Source organism: Aulonocara sp. 'chitande type north' Nkhata Bay, linkage group LG5, assembly GCF_057382095.1.
Source record: "Aulonocara sp. 'chitande type north' Nkhata Bay isolate Kocher_YH1m ecotype deep benthic linkage group LG5, A_spYH_male_GT1.1, whole genome shotgun sequence".
NCBI lineage: Eukaryota > Metazoa > Chordata > Actinopteri > Cichliformes > Cichlidae > Aulonocara > Aulonocara sp. 'chitande type north' Nkhata Bay.
The window spans coordinates 12,096,555-12,111,122 of NC_141348.1; the positions used below are offsets into that span (position 1 = coordinate 12,096,555).

The 14,568-nt window shown below is 44.1% G+C and overlaps 1 protein-coding gene across 2 annotated transcripts in view; it reads right to left on the bottom strand.

Moving 5' to 3' along the window:
• cntn4 (contactin 4) overlaps positions 1–14,568 on the bottom strand; it is a 208,356-nt gene that overhangs the window by 188,120 nt on the left and 5,668 nt on the right. The window lies entirely within an intron of this gene.

Genomic DNA, 14,568 nt, shown 5'->3' on the forward strand with positions numbered 1-14,568 from the left:
TGCAACTCCGAGGAAAGAATACAGAATAAGTTTTGCAAGAAATGTCAGAGGCTGCCTGTGGAAAAGCTCTACTTTTGTAAGAATTAAAGCAACACAGCCGGTTAAGAAGTGAAATCTACCTTTTGCAGAGCTCCTCCAGGAAAAAAAAAAGGCATTAATCTTTTGTCTCCTGGGTAAAATATATTTAGAACTGAGGCATGTTTGACACAAACCTCTCCAAAATTACAACTATTTGTGTAATTTTGCCATTACAAAGGAGCACAGAAGAACTCTGTTTTGCCACCCCTGCTGTGATTCAATATAGACAGCACAAAGTTTTAAAACATAGTCAGAAAAAGTGAGACAAAACCACTAAAAAAACCAAAACAGGCACAGGAAACTGTTTGAGTAGGCCACGCTCTCATTAATCTCAGATTTTCTACCTTCCAGCTCTGTCTCCTGTCTCCACCTACAGAAAAGAGGTCTTTTATCTCCATACATCATATAGAGGGTTGTCAGGATGTGTCTTGGGTACATCAGTGGTATAAGGCTGTGCCTCATCCTAGAGAAATTTTTTTTTGCATATTAATATGCTCTCTTATAAAACCACCAAGACATGTGTCTATTAAGCCAATGCATTTATTTGTGGTGATGCTTTCCTCAAAAAGTTTTACACCAGCCTTAATTTGCAAGCGCAAAACATTTAGCATGACGACATATAAAAGTGCAGTTCAGCAACACAACTAAACAAACAGCAGCTTTCACTGGTGAACACCGTGGGAACACCACAACAATCAACCAAACAGTAAAGGGTGTGTGTTAAGGTCACTTTAAAGAACAACAGACAACTGCAGCGTTGTGTTCCTGCATCATAAACAGCTATAACGGATGAAGAACCACAGCTGCAGGAGAGACAGTGTACAAATGTAGGGCTGTGCAAAAGAGTCACATGCTGGGTCATCTCTGTGCATTAGAAGCCCTTCGGTTACGATCAGTTGTTTTTTCCCAAGTCTAAAAATTGTTTGGATCTAAAAAGTACATTTACTAACATTTGCTTATTGTGAAGGTAAAAAAATAGCTTCAGTGAAAATATATTTTCTGTTGAAAATTTGTTGGTCATTAAATGCACAACTGTGGTTGTTTGTGGCACACAGTCTCTTTTTTTTCAGTTAAGCATTCAGGCACGTGGTAATGTTCTGATATGAATTACAGAACGATGGATGAAAACTGAAAAAAGGCCATTGTTGTTATTTCTAGTGGTAAATGGGACCAGTTGTTGTGTTCCAGTGTGATTAAATCCAGACACAGTGATGTAGAAGTGTGTCCTGTAGGTTTATCATCACAGTAAGAATCCAGTTTTGCTTGCAACTTGTTATGACCTGATACCTGCCCTGGACCCTCTCAAGTCACATTTTCGGGGTATGACCAAGCAGTGTTATATAACGTGTTAGGAGTTAGCTGAGTAGATAAAGGCTTTGGAACTGTATTACCGGTTTATTTGATACAATATTTCCTCCATTGTCCCATTAATACTTGGTAGTTTGGTCTGAGACTGTGCCTTAGGCAGCAGACAACGACAATTTAGACATATCAGACCAATCACTCAAAAGGAGACTCAAAGAATGTAAAATATACGGAAAAAGACAAATCCAGGACACACACTGCATCCTGTACATACTGAATGGCAGAATGAACATGTCAGATTTCTAAATGTAGAAATCAGAAGGTCTTTTAAACATGCACAAGTGATTAAAAGAAAAAAAGAAGGCCGCAACTCAATGGATAAACCAGTATTTCATCCATGTAGTAGAAAAGCAACATTTACATTGGATGTTTAGGCATTTTAATATCAACCTGTCACAAAAACACATACCATTATATTTGACAGGTATAAACAGTACTTTGTGCAACAAAGTGATTTCCAAGGAGCTACCAGCCACAACCTTGTAATATCTCGGCATGTTGTCCAGTGTGTCCTTTAAAAGTTTGATGAAACTAGATAAGTAGCTGCCCTAAAAATCATCTACAGTAGAAGACATAAAATAATGATGACATATATGGTCCTTCAGTTGATCTACTATTCACTAAAGCCTGATTGGAAGGGTGGCTGTCAAGAAGCCATTAAGTAAGAGAAACATGAAGAAAAAAGCTGAAGTACACCAGATTACACAGCAGGTTTTATGGACCAAATTCTCATCAATATGTTTGAAAGGATCAGGAGAGAGGTACAACAGTGAGCATTTCAACATTGCAAGTGGCCAATCACATTGTTGTGACGTTATTCTTTTGGCTGCCAAGCCATTCGTGCATTTATGAAATTCCAATGTTGCAAGGACAATATCAGTTCTGCTTACCGTTTATTAAAGGGTTAGAGTTAGGGTTAGGGTCAGGGTCCGTTGATCGGCGGACAGAGGCGGTTTCTCGCAGCTTAAGTACAGTTTTTTGTTTTACCGCAGTTTTTTCTGAAGTTGCAAAAGTATGACGTTCTGATTGGTCACTTGCAATGTTGATCCTGGAACAACATTTAGTATGATGATCTGGGAACAACACCAAAACATGGTGGAGATTCAGCCATGGTTAAGGACTCGGTCAGTGGTGCTGGGAATCTCGACAAAATTGACGAACATGTCACAAACACAGAAAAGTACCGTCAGGCTTTGACTGAAAAACACAAATAGAGCTACAGACTGGAATTCTCTGAAGCCTGATCGCAACATTAACAAAACAAAAAAAGTTGTGTAATATCATTCATGAATCCTGATGAACAATTCCTGAAGACTAACTAAAGAAATGACAAGCTTGCCTGAAAGAGTTGAGGCTGCGTTGAAGGATAAATGTTGTCATACCAAATGTTAACTTTCCAGATTGTAAGAATTGTACAAACTTTTTTCCCCCTTATATTCTGTATTTCCATAAATGCACTTTTCTATAAATGAATGCACCTATTTCACATTTTACTAGCAAGATATAAAGAAGTTAGTGGTGGAGCAAGCCTATTGCACAAGCCTGTACTTCTCACTTTCGGTATGCTTGAAAGGAATTCGAGTATTTCTCCTTACTCATTTGTAGGTGTCATGGTCCTGGGCCATGTGGGCCCAGTATTCTTAGTTCCTTGTATTTTTGTATTTTGTTCCTTGCTTAGGCCATGTTTTCTGAGTTGCCCTGTTGTGTTGTTCCCTAAGTGTTTTCCCTTCATGGCTCTCTCTTCCCCCTGTGTGCCCTCTATGTATTTATGAGCCCTCGTCTCCCCTTGTGGTTGTTTCATGTTTCCCCAGCCCGTTATGTCTGTGTTTTCCCCGTGCTCTCTCTCCTCCTGTCTGAACCTCTGTGCCTGTACATGTCATGTTCAGTTCACCCCGCCCTGTCTCGTTATGATTATCAGTATCACCTGTGTTCCCCGTGTGTGCCCACTTTCCTCGTTTACCCTCTGTGTATTTCTGTCTGAGTCTCCCTCCGTTCGGCGTCGCGTTCTCCCTCATGTTGTGTGTGTTCCTCCCTGTGTTTCTTGGCGAGCTTTGTATTTAGTTTTCCCAGTTTAGTTTTGTATTTCCTACGTTCTGCCTCTCCAGCAATAAAGCTGCGTTTTTTGAGTTTATCCCCGTGTCTGTGAATCTGCATCTTGGGTCCTTCCCCTGCCTGCCACACAACGTATCATGACAGAAGAACGCGACCACAACATGGACCCAGCAGTTCACAACCCCTCCGCGGACCTCCAGGACGACACGACCATGTCGGACTCAGCGGACATTTCAGAGGAGGTAGGGGAGGAGCTGAACCGGCTCTGCCGCATTATGGATCGCATCATCGGATGCGCGGATCCAAGTGTGGTTTCCACAGGATTGGCGGCCGTGGACGCCGTTTTGTTGCGAGAGCCACGGTTGCGACAACTCCCCCACCTCGTCGAGGCGTTTGACTCCCTGGGCCCCCTTAAGGAGGAGCTTCGTGCCCGTGCGCTGGCCCAGAGGGTCCTGAATGCCGCCTCAGCACCCACACCTCCGTCCCGTGAACGGGTGTCATCGCCGCTGTCTCAGGAGCCAGTAGCGGTCAGAGTTGGAACGGTGAGGCTCGCCACAGACACACCTTCCGCCCGCACCCCGCCGGCTTCCGCGTCTTCACCGCGGTCTGGCCGCACGGCGTGGCGCACGGAGACAACGGAAGCCATAGACTTCGGCGAGGAAGAGCGGCAGCAGGTGTTACGGGCTTATCGGGAGGACGAGCTCCGGCGGAAACCCTGGCTCATCCCGGAGGAGGACCTCTCACCTGCTGCACAGCCTACCAGCCGCTCGCCGTCTCCGATCCGCTTAGGCTATTTTTCGCCTGTCTCATTTCTGGCAAGGATGGGGGCGGACGACGGGGAACTCACCACTACGTCACCCTCTGTGTTGGCGCCATCAGCGCCCATCGCGCCAGCTTCCTCTGCTCGAAGGAGGCGGCGCGCCCGCCGCCATAAACCGGACAATGCTAAAACTACAAGACATGAAGTGGACGGCGGGTTCATTTTTGATAGAGCTATTTTTGTCGACCCTGAGCCTGCCATTTCTCGGACAGTTTTTTCTGAGCCTGCTCCTTTTCCTGCTCGTGTTTCTCCTCCCAGGCCAGTTCAGTTAGCTCCCTCGCAGCCGCCCTCAGTTCAGTTAGCTCCCTCGCAGCCGCCCTCAGTTCAGTTAGCTCCCTCGCAGCCACCCTCAGCTGAGTCTCCAATGTCCCCCTCAGCTGAGTCTCCAGTGTCCCCCTCAGCTGAGTCTCCAGTGTCCCCCTCAGCTGAGTCTCCAGTGTCCCCCTCAGCTCAGTCTCCAGTGTCCCCCTCAGCTCAGTCTCCAGTGTCCCCCTCAGCTGAGTCTCCAGTGTCCCCCTCAGCTCAGTCTCCAGTGTCCCCCTCAGCTCAGTCTCCAGTGTCCCCCTCAGTTCAGTCTCCAGTGTCCCCCTCAGTTCAGTCTCCAGTGTCCCCCTCAGTTCAGTCCCCAGTAGCTCCAGTGCCGCCTGTAGCGCAGGCCCCAGTAGCTCCAGTGCCGCCTGTAGCGCAGGCCCCAGTAGCTCCAGTGCCGCCTGTAGCGCAGGCCCCAGTAGCTCCAGTGCCGCCTGTAGCGCAGGCCCCAGTAGCTCAGCTCCCCGCGTCTCCAGTAGCCCAGTCCCCGATAGCAGTACGGTCCGCTGGTCAGCTTAACATTCAGCCAGGGGTCTCAAATCTCTCTGGCTCTGCATCAGCTCCTGCTGGGAGCTCGGATGAGCTCATCCAGGACTCCGCGGCTCCCACGCCGCCATCTACCTCGTCAGCTGGAGGGTCCGAGGGGCCCGTTCAGCCTCCTGTCTCCGCTGGAGGGTCCGAGGGGCCCATTCAGCCTCCTGTCTCCGCTGGAGGGTCCGAGGGGCCCGTTCAGCAACCCTCCTCGTCAGCTGGGGGTTCAGGAGAACCGCACCAGCCTCATGCCACGTCAGCTGGAGGATCCGAGGGGCCCGTTCAGCCTCCTGTCTCAGCTGGAGGGCCCGAGGAGCCCGTCCAGCACCATGCCACATCAGCTGGAGGGCCCGAGGAGCCCATCCAGCCACCTTCTGCTACGCCTGGTCCAGCTTTGGCTTCTGCTCCTCCCGGTCCAGCTCCAGCCTGTGCTTCGTCTGCTGCAGCTCCGGCCTGTGCTTCGTCTGCTGCAGCTCCGGCCTGTGCTTCGTCAGCTGCAGCTCCGGCCTGTGCTTCGTCAGCTGCAGCTCCGGCCTGTGCTTCGTCAGCTGCAGCTCCGGCCTGTGCTTCGTCAGCTGCAGCCTCAGAGCCTTCGTCAGCTGCAGCCTCGGAGCCTTCATCCTCGCCCGGTCCGGCCTCTTCGTCTGCTGCAGTCTCAGAGTCTTCGTCTGCTGCAGCCTCTGAGCCTTCGTCTGCTGCAGCCTCTGAGCCTTCGTCTGCTGCAGCCTCTGAGCCTTCGTCTGCTGCAGCCTCAGAGCCTTCGTCTGCTGCAGCCTCAGAGCCTTCGTCTGCTGCAGCCTCAGAGTCTTCAGCTTCGTCAGCTGCAGCTCCGGCCTGTGCTTCGTCTGGCCCAGCCTCAGAGTCTTCGTCCTCGTCTGGCCCAGCCTCAGAGTCTTCGTCCTCGTCTGGCCCAGCCTCAGAGTCTTCGTCCTCGTCTGGCCCAGCCTCAGAGTCTTCGTCCTCGTCTGGCCCAGCCTCGGAGTCTTCGGCCTGTGCTTCGTCTGGTCCAGCCTCAGCGTCTTCGGCCTGTGCTTCGTCTGGTCCAGCCTCAGCGTCTTCGGCCTGTGCTTCGTCTGGTCCAGCCTCAGCGTCTTCGGCCTGTGCTTCGTCTGGTCCAGCCTCAGCGTCTTCGGCCTGTGCTTCGTCTGGTCCAGCCTCAGCCTGTGCTTCGTCTGGTCCTGTGCCCACCGGGCCATGGCCAGCACGCCTGACACTGGAGAGCCGCCGCTGCCTTCCGCGCGGCCGGCCTCCTGAACTGCTCCGTCGTCTCCCTCGCCGCCGCCGCTGCCTTCCGCGCGGCCGGCCTCCTGAACTGCTCCGTCGTCTCCCTCGCCGCCGCCGCTGCCTTCCGCGCGGCCGGCCTCCTGAACTGCTCCGTCGTCTCCCTCGCCGCCGCCGCTGCCTTCCGCGCGGCCGGCCTCCTGAACTGCTCCGTCGTCTCCTTCGTCGCCGCCGCCATTGCCTTCCGCACGGCCGGCCTACGGACCAGCTCTGTCACCTGTGCCACCCGCCTGGTCGGCCCCCCGACCGTGTGACCCGTGAACTCTTGTGCCTGTGGGCTCTGGGTCGGCCCCCTGAACTTTATTTGGACTGTGGTCATGTGCTCCTGTGTCTTTTGTTGTTTGTTTTTGTTTCCCGTTCTGGTCCCTCCGTCCTGGTCCCCCGCCTCCCGCCCTGGTTGGGTTGTTTTCTGTTTTGGTTTTGTTTCTCGGGTTTGGGCTGTCGGGAGCCGGCCCTTTAGGGGGGGGTGATGTCATGGTCCTGGGCCATGTGGGCCCAGTATTCTTAGTTCCTTGTATTTTTGTATTTTGTTCCTTGCTTAGGCCATGTTTTCTGAGTTGCCCTGTTGTGTTGTTCCCTAAGTGTTTTCCCTTCATGGCTCTCTCTTCCCCCTGTGTGCCCTCTATGTATTTATGAGCCCTCGTCTCCCTTTGTGGTTGTTTCATGTTTCCCCAGCCCGTTATGTCTGTGTTTTCCCCGTGCTCTCTCTCCTCCTGTCTGAACCTCTGTGCCTGTACATGTCATGTTCAGTTCACCCCGCCCTGTCTCGTTATGATTATCAGTATCACCTGTGTTCCCCGTGTGTGCCCACTTTCCTCGTTTACCCTCTGTGTATTTCTGTCTGAGTCTCCCTCCGTTCGGCGTCGCGTTCTCCCTCATGTTGTGTGTGTTCCTCCCTGTGTTTCTTGGCGAGCTTTGTATTTAGTTTTCCCAGTTTAGTTTTGTATTTCCTACGTTCTGCCTCTCCAGCAATAAAGCTGCGTTTTTTGAGTTTATCCCCGTGTCTGTGAATCTGCATCTTGGGTCCTTCCCCTGCCTGCCACACAACGTATCATGACAGTAGGTCTTTTTTAATTTGTTTGCTTTTTGATAGTGATTATCGTGATGTGCATCTTTGTGGAGTGCTTCAAAAGTTCTGTTGCAGTTCACAGAGCATACTCGTACTCACAGAGCTGTCGTTACTCTCAGTAACTTAGTTTTCCTCCAGTTTATTAAAGGCTGTTGTTACAGTATCAGCATGCAGGTTTGGCTCTCTCCACTCTTTTCAGCTCGACCTGATAAAGCACCCCAGCAGCTAAAGATAACACTACTGAGCGCTTCACAAACTTGCCCCTGCCTATTGTTGCTGTAATCTATTCTTGATACCAAGGAAAAGGAAGTTGATAAATGATCTGGCTACACAGAGCGTACTGAGCTGTGATTAACAAAGGCTCTGGTTAGGCTTGCAGAGATTAACCAGTGCTTGTCATATTACAAATGTGACTCTCTGTCTTTTGCTCTAAATTCAAAGCATCTAACAAGCAAAAGCAATAATGGAGGAAGGAAATGGAAAAAGGTTGACAGATTGTTTTTTTTAATCCATCCATTTCTTCCCTGAGCCAAAATGGCAACTGTATTAGCAAATACAGGACTGCTACCAGTATCTACTCTAAGATTCCTGTCACCATTACTGCTACCACTCCTCCTGTTACTAATACTGTGGGTGCTACGAATTAAAAAGTAATTATAATTTGCATATATCAATCGTTTGGTAATGCTGATATTCCCTGACTCCCTGCCATAATTTGCAGTTGGGCTCTATAACCACTCAAGCATCAGATTTCATAGATGTAATGTACTGCAGCTGCTTTTGATAAAGGGAAATGACTGATGATGCTTTGGGGAATTAGAGGAGGAGACAATCAATGTATTCAGTCAGTAACAAATGACCAGAAAATTGAAAGATTTTCACCCCTCATGGAGTTAACAGCGTATTAAAATTCAAAGTGTTTGTAACAACGTGACACGCTGGTGTTTGTTTATAATAGTAAGCCTGCACCAGCACCTTTTCGCAAATACACAGTAGTAATTATAAACAGCATTAGCAACCTGCAGCTAGAAATCTGCAAGCAAATGAATGATACATTTGTTTTGGATTGGACTCTGTCCACTCAGAGTACCACTCAGTTATTATTGTGGCTGTATGAGTGCAGCAGGGGCACAGATCTTTAAATCTTCTTCCCCTCACCACACTGGTTTCCACTCCAAAGTTTGGCGATGTAGAGAGCAGTCCAAAATCAGTCTACTGCAAATGCTTGTTCCAAAAGGCAACTGATGTCTTTGTGCAGGCAGTGCAGAATCCTACCTTGGATTAAATTAGCTTTGGGAGGAGATAACATGTTTGGTTAATGTACTGCACTGGTCCCAGGAGATCCATCGTCCAGTGATATCAGGGCGGAGAGCCAAACAGAACCAGAGGTGATCAAAGGAGCAGCTCTGCTCCAATACAGGTCTATCTACAACTCAGTTTGTAACACCTGTCGAGAAGGCAGCTACATTTATTAGGCGCTCATGTGTTGTGGCACGCAATAGGCGGATGCTGCTTTTGTGACAATCCCGACACAGCTAGAGCATAAATATAAGCTATTTGAAGTCAAACAGGATACACAAGCTTTTATGAAAAGTCTTCTCATGCTTGCATGCTGTGCAAATAGCACAAAGCATTGAGAGTTTTGACCTCTTCTGAAAACACAGACTGTACTGTCACCGACTACAGTGCAGCATCATGAAAGGAAGGCTGTTGATTCCATAAATGTGTAAAGCTCTTAGAGATGACTAATATTTTACTTATATCTTTAGAGGTAGCTTTAAAGATCTTAAATAGCTTATTTAGTTACAATATATCTAAAATGCAAATTAATTCAACAAAATAGTACAAAATTAATGAAGCTATTTAATATTTAAGTTGAAGCATCACCCAAATTTTACTTAATAATGCACAGACCAACTGCAATTCATTTGTTTTATTTTAGATTTTAAATGGATTTTATTTAAAATGGGATCATGTACAATATTAATATAAATGTTATCATTTTATGCATTTTACCAGAGGTAGCTTAAAGCACCCATTAACACCTAACAGGAAAACAATAAATAACTAAACATTGTGACTCTTTCAGCTAATATTTCAATTTTTACTTAATGATATCAGACTGGGAAATTTATTGAGTTGAAGCTTTCATAGAGAATGTGGTTGCCCAAAGGCAGAATGACAAAAACAGACAGCACGTCAGATTTATTTACATTAATAAATCAGTTTTTTAAAAATATATTCACATATGTTTTTCATATTTCTTGAAAATAAGCAGTTTCCTATATTAGTGCTTGACCACCAAAGGAGACACATTTATTTAGACATTTTTAAGTTATTGCAGCCCAGATTCTTTCCTGCACTCAGCCACAAAACACGAAGGAAAACATACAAGGATGTGTTTGAATGAAAACCAGTAAACGAGCAAGAACGAAGAAGAGTAAAGCCGCCACAATGTCAGGATGTATGACGCATTCACTGAAATTGTTTTAATCAAAAAGCAGAAGGTTTGCAGTTCATTAAAGGAGGAATAAAGGCACATGAGGTTTTTGACAAATGAGTGCCAAAATAGGGCCATATGAGTGAACAGGAATAGTAATGTGCTTGCTCAGAGGATGCTGGTTTACACTGATAATTGTCATTTACTTTTCATTTCTGTTTTAGAGCTTTTAACCATCGGATGTGGTATTTCTTTACACCGGCTGTTTTTTGTCATTGCTTTGAAAGATTTGCTCAGCTCGAATGATTTGAAGTAGAGTTAAAATTGAAGAAAAGTGTTTTAGTATTGGGTCTGAGTGTCTTTATGGTAATGTTATGGTATGACAGGATAATATAAAGTGTAAATTAATAAAGTGAACAGCTGTGCACACAGACCACAGCAGGACGCTCTCGGTTAGATCACCGTACTGTACGTCAGCAGGACGAACAGTTCTGTGTGATTCCCTGTTTCTTTTTTCCTGTAAACGAACTTTGGCAAAAATGAAAATAAATAAATAAACAAACAAAACATTTACAACTCACAGACATGGCTTAACAGTAGGTCATAGAGGTTCTTGTAGAGTAATCATAAAATGGGCACCAGCAACTTTGTTGTGGAAATAATGTACATATGCCACAGGCTTGATGAGTCCTAATTTTTACAGAGTACTTGCTTGATGTGGTTCTGTGAAGTCTGGGTGCAGGTCTGGTGGTGATGAAGCTAAACCGTGACAGCGCTACAAAGCAGCTCGCTGCTGTGTATTCACATCACTGCTGGTGTGGGTGGTAAATTCGGACAGTTTGGAACTGACCAAGTACTCGCTTGCTATTGAGAAATCATCTAGGAGAAAACGAAACATTTATTTTAAGAAGTGTGAAATAAAATATATAAAATGTCTAAAACTATTATTTTATTTTATTTTTTCATTATCACTCAGGATAACCTCTGGACATATTATCGGACAAATCATCAACATTAGAAAAAACAAAAAACCTAAAAAACCCTCATCAAAATATGTGAAAGGTTCTCTGAAAGAACGACATAAAAACCTTCCACTTACATTAAAATCACACTGTTACTCCTTACTAAACACAGCAACGTTGCCTACAACACATTTTCTAATATGATCTAAATCCAATCTCACTGAATGTATAGCTCCAATAAAACATGGAAATTATGGATCTTAGTAACATTTGTGCTTTAATATATCATAGCTTTCATAGTATTTCATACAAGATATTAAGCAGGGTTATAAAAGAATTAATACTCATATACTAATGGATGCTAAAAATATATATTAATACTAGATTTGCAGCTGTACTGATACCAACAGTACGATCTCCACCTCCTCCAGCTGACACAGATCCTCACACAGCACCTCTGCAGACAGGCCATCACACAGCCCCTCCCCTCACTAGCAGCCGAACAAACTTGGTGAAACATTTTAAAGACTCACACTCCGTCTTCATGAAGAATTCTAAGAGGTCAGTAACACTTCTGTTTCAATAACATTAAAATATAAAACACTATTAGTATTTACCCTCATTAGTCATCCGTTCTCCTTAAACGTAGCAGCTAGCAGCTATGGCTAACAATAAAACAATAACATTACTGAAGCTAGGCAGCAAAGGTAACCAGTCCTGCCCATCTGTAATGTTTATAGGCAGTGTTCATCTTTTCAGGATAACATAATTTTTTGTTTCTAAAAAAGTAAACTAGACATAAAAAGTGCCAGCAGCTACAAAGGGTGCCAAGCCTCGAGAAGCATGGAGAGTAAATAGAGCTGTAATAGAATACATTTGAACAGACCTGTAAAAAAAAAGCGCAAAAAAGCCTCACGCTGCCTGTGGTATCAAAAGTAGCACTGAATATAGTGCCAACTCTAATCTGTACAGTGCAGCAAAAGCTAAAAAACAATGTGACTGGTTACGGCGAAAGATATATCTAAAATCATGTCTCAAAGAATTTAGAGAGAATATGAATACGTCAAAATATTCTTTTTCTTACTTACTTTCTTTCTTTGTCTTTCTTCCCCCTTAATGTCCTTGGTATATATAAATGACGCAGCTGATAGCACTTTGATACAGTGACTAAATAATCTAATTTATCTGAATCACAGACATCTGGTCTGATAAACAAACAGTGCTTTTCTGGAATGCCTAATTATTTCATTTGAGAGGTAGATGAGATTTTGAATACCTGCACTTTGCAGCATCTGCAGTTCTCTCCAAATTTAGCTGCTCCAAACGAAAATGACATTTTGTTTTTCTTAGAAGTGCGAGTGCTCATTAGGACACTGTTTCCTCTTACAAGTTTGGAAAATTACTTAAGAAACTTAAATTAATGAAAGTGATGATAATGAATTAAGATGACACGTCACAGTTTCATTATTTAACAATTGGAAAACATCCACTGACCAACTTCAACTTATATCTATGTAATAGTTGGCACATTAACATTATGTTCAGTATCTGTTTTGTTGCAAGAAATTGAAATACTTCTCTGTGCGTGCGGGTGAAAGAGTGTTGTTATGAAACCCTGACTGATTAGGTTAATTCAGAAACATTTATATTCATGTCAAACCAAACAAACAATGGATTCTGGCACCAAAATGTTTTTCTTTGTAAGCATTCTTCAGTAGCTTTTTGGCACCATTATGTTTCCAGGATCTTCAGCTTACAATACAAAGAGCCTTGACATGACTGTGTTGTAATTTGTCACTACATAATTAACATTTAACTGAATAACACAAGCAGGGTGTCCTTGGGTTTGTATTTGGAGTAAGTTGTATTATCTTACTAGCAGACACACAATACATATTTATATTTTCTGTTAGTATTGTATGTTATAGCAGTGGTCCCCAACCTTTTTTGCACCACGGACCAGTTTATGTCGGACCGGCCTTTAAGGTGTCGCAGATAAATACAACAAAATAAAATCAGTACTGGTGCAAAGAAAAAAAAAAGATTTATTCATGGGAAAAGACCCGGGGAAACCGAGTTAACGATAAAAACGCAAAAAATAAAAAATAACCATAAAAACCCTGAAAACCATAAATTTCACACCCGAGCCTCAACTCTTGCGGCCTGGTACTAAACGACTCATGGACCGGTACCGGTCCGTGGCCCGGGGGTTGGGGACCACTGTGTTATAGTATGTATACAGTATGTGACCACTAAAAAATCTCAATGTGAAATATATGAAAGGCACAACTAATAAGTGCACCTGTATGAGAATCATTAAGCTGTTCCAACTGTGCAACATGGTATTGAAAAGACATTGAAAACAGGATGACTTCACCAGACGTATAAACAGCATCGATATTTGGTTAATCAGTAGAAGGTGAAAAGCCATCATCTTGAGTGCTTGAGAAGATGTCTAAAGCGTCCTTTGTGTCTAATTTTAAGGTTAAGAAGAGAAAAGACACAGTTCTTCCCAAACATCTCATAAGTATTCAGCCGTCTGGTAACCATTCATAACCAAAAACTGTCACACAAAGGCTTGGCTTTACTTTGGAACCACATTCAAACATATTCTAGCCTTGATGGTTGGGCATCATTTAGACATCTTTTAGAGCTCTAATCAAAAGAAAACTTCTCAATGGATTAACAGAAATTAGTAAATGGTTGAAATAAGGCTGAATTCAAGCCTTTGTTACATCCTTAAAAGAAGCTTTTTCACTTTTAACTTTTTGGCCATAACAGGACGTGTTTTTAAAGGCCCGAACAGATTTAGCCTAGAAAACAGTGTCCATTGATGTCTGGTGCTTGGAAGGTTTTAATCAAACGTAACAATGTTATCACTATATCTTAATATATTTTAAATATATTTATACTTCTTCTCTTATTCTCAGTGAGTTCGCATTGTCCAAATGGGGGGACATAACCCTCCACACTTTTGCTCCTGGTTTCAAACTGGTTTCCCAGCATTGAACTAGAATAAGAGTGAAAATCCACCAAAATTATGAAATACTTTAAGCAATTTCCTGTTACACTTTCTGAAGTTTAAATTCAGTAGCAGGTTAGATGATAGTTAAAACTGACTAGAAATGATAAGACTGATGTTTAGTCTCCAAAATGGACACGCAGCAAACACACAAAGGACTTTCTGATAAACTCCAGCTGTATCCATCTCCATCTGGTATCAAACTCCATCCAAAGTTTGTTATAGAGTCTGTTAAACCATCTTAAGTGTTGAGCTCAAGTTCAGACCCATTCAAGGTTAATCCAGAGCTCCAAATTCTGCAACGGTGCTCAACAACAGCACGGCTCATAATAATAAAACTCAGCTTTGTGTCAGCTTTGTGTCAGATTTGTACGCTTCATCTCAAACCTTCAGACTGTTTGAATATACACAACAGATGTTTACCTATTTAGTGAAAATGTCGAAGTTTGATGCCAGAATTTCCAAACCAAGCTGTGGATTTCAGAATTTCACTGTTCTGTGCTACTGTTTTTTTTTAAAATAAGAAATAAATAAATAAAAGATCATTTTAAATAAATGAGAAGTTCCAAGCTAAGACACCTTACTCACAGTGAATAACAGAGCCTTGATATTTTTCTCTCATTAAGAACTTTTATCCCA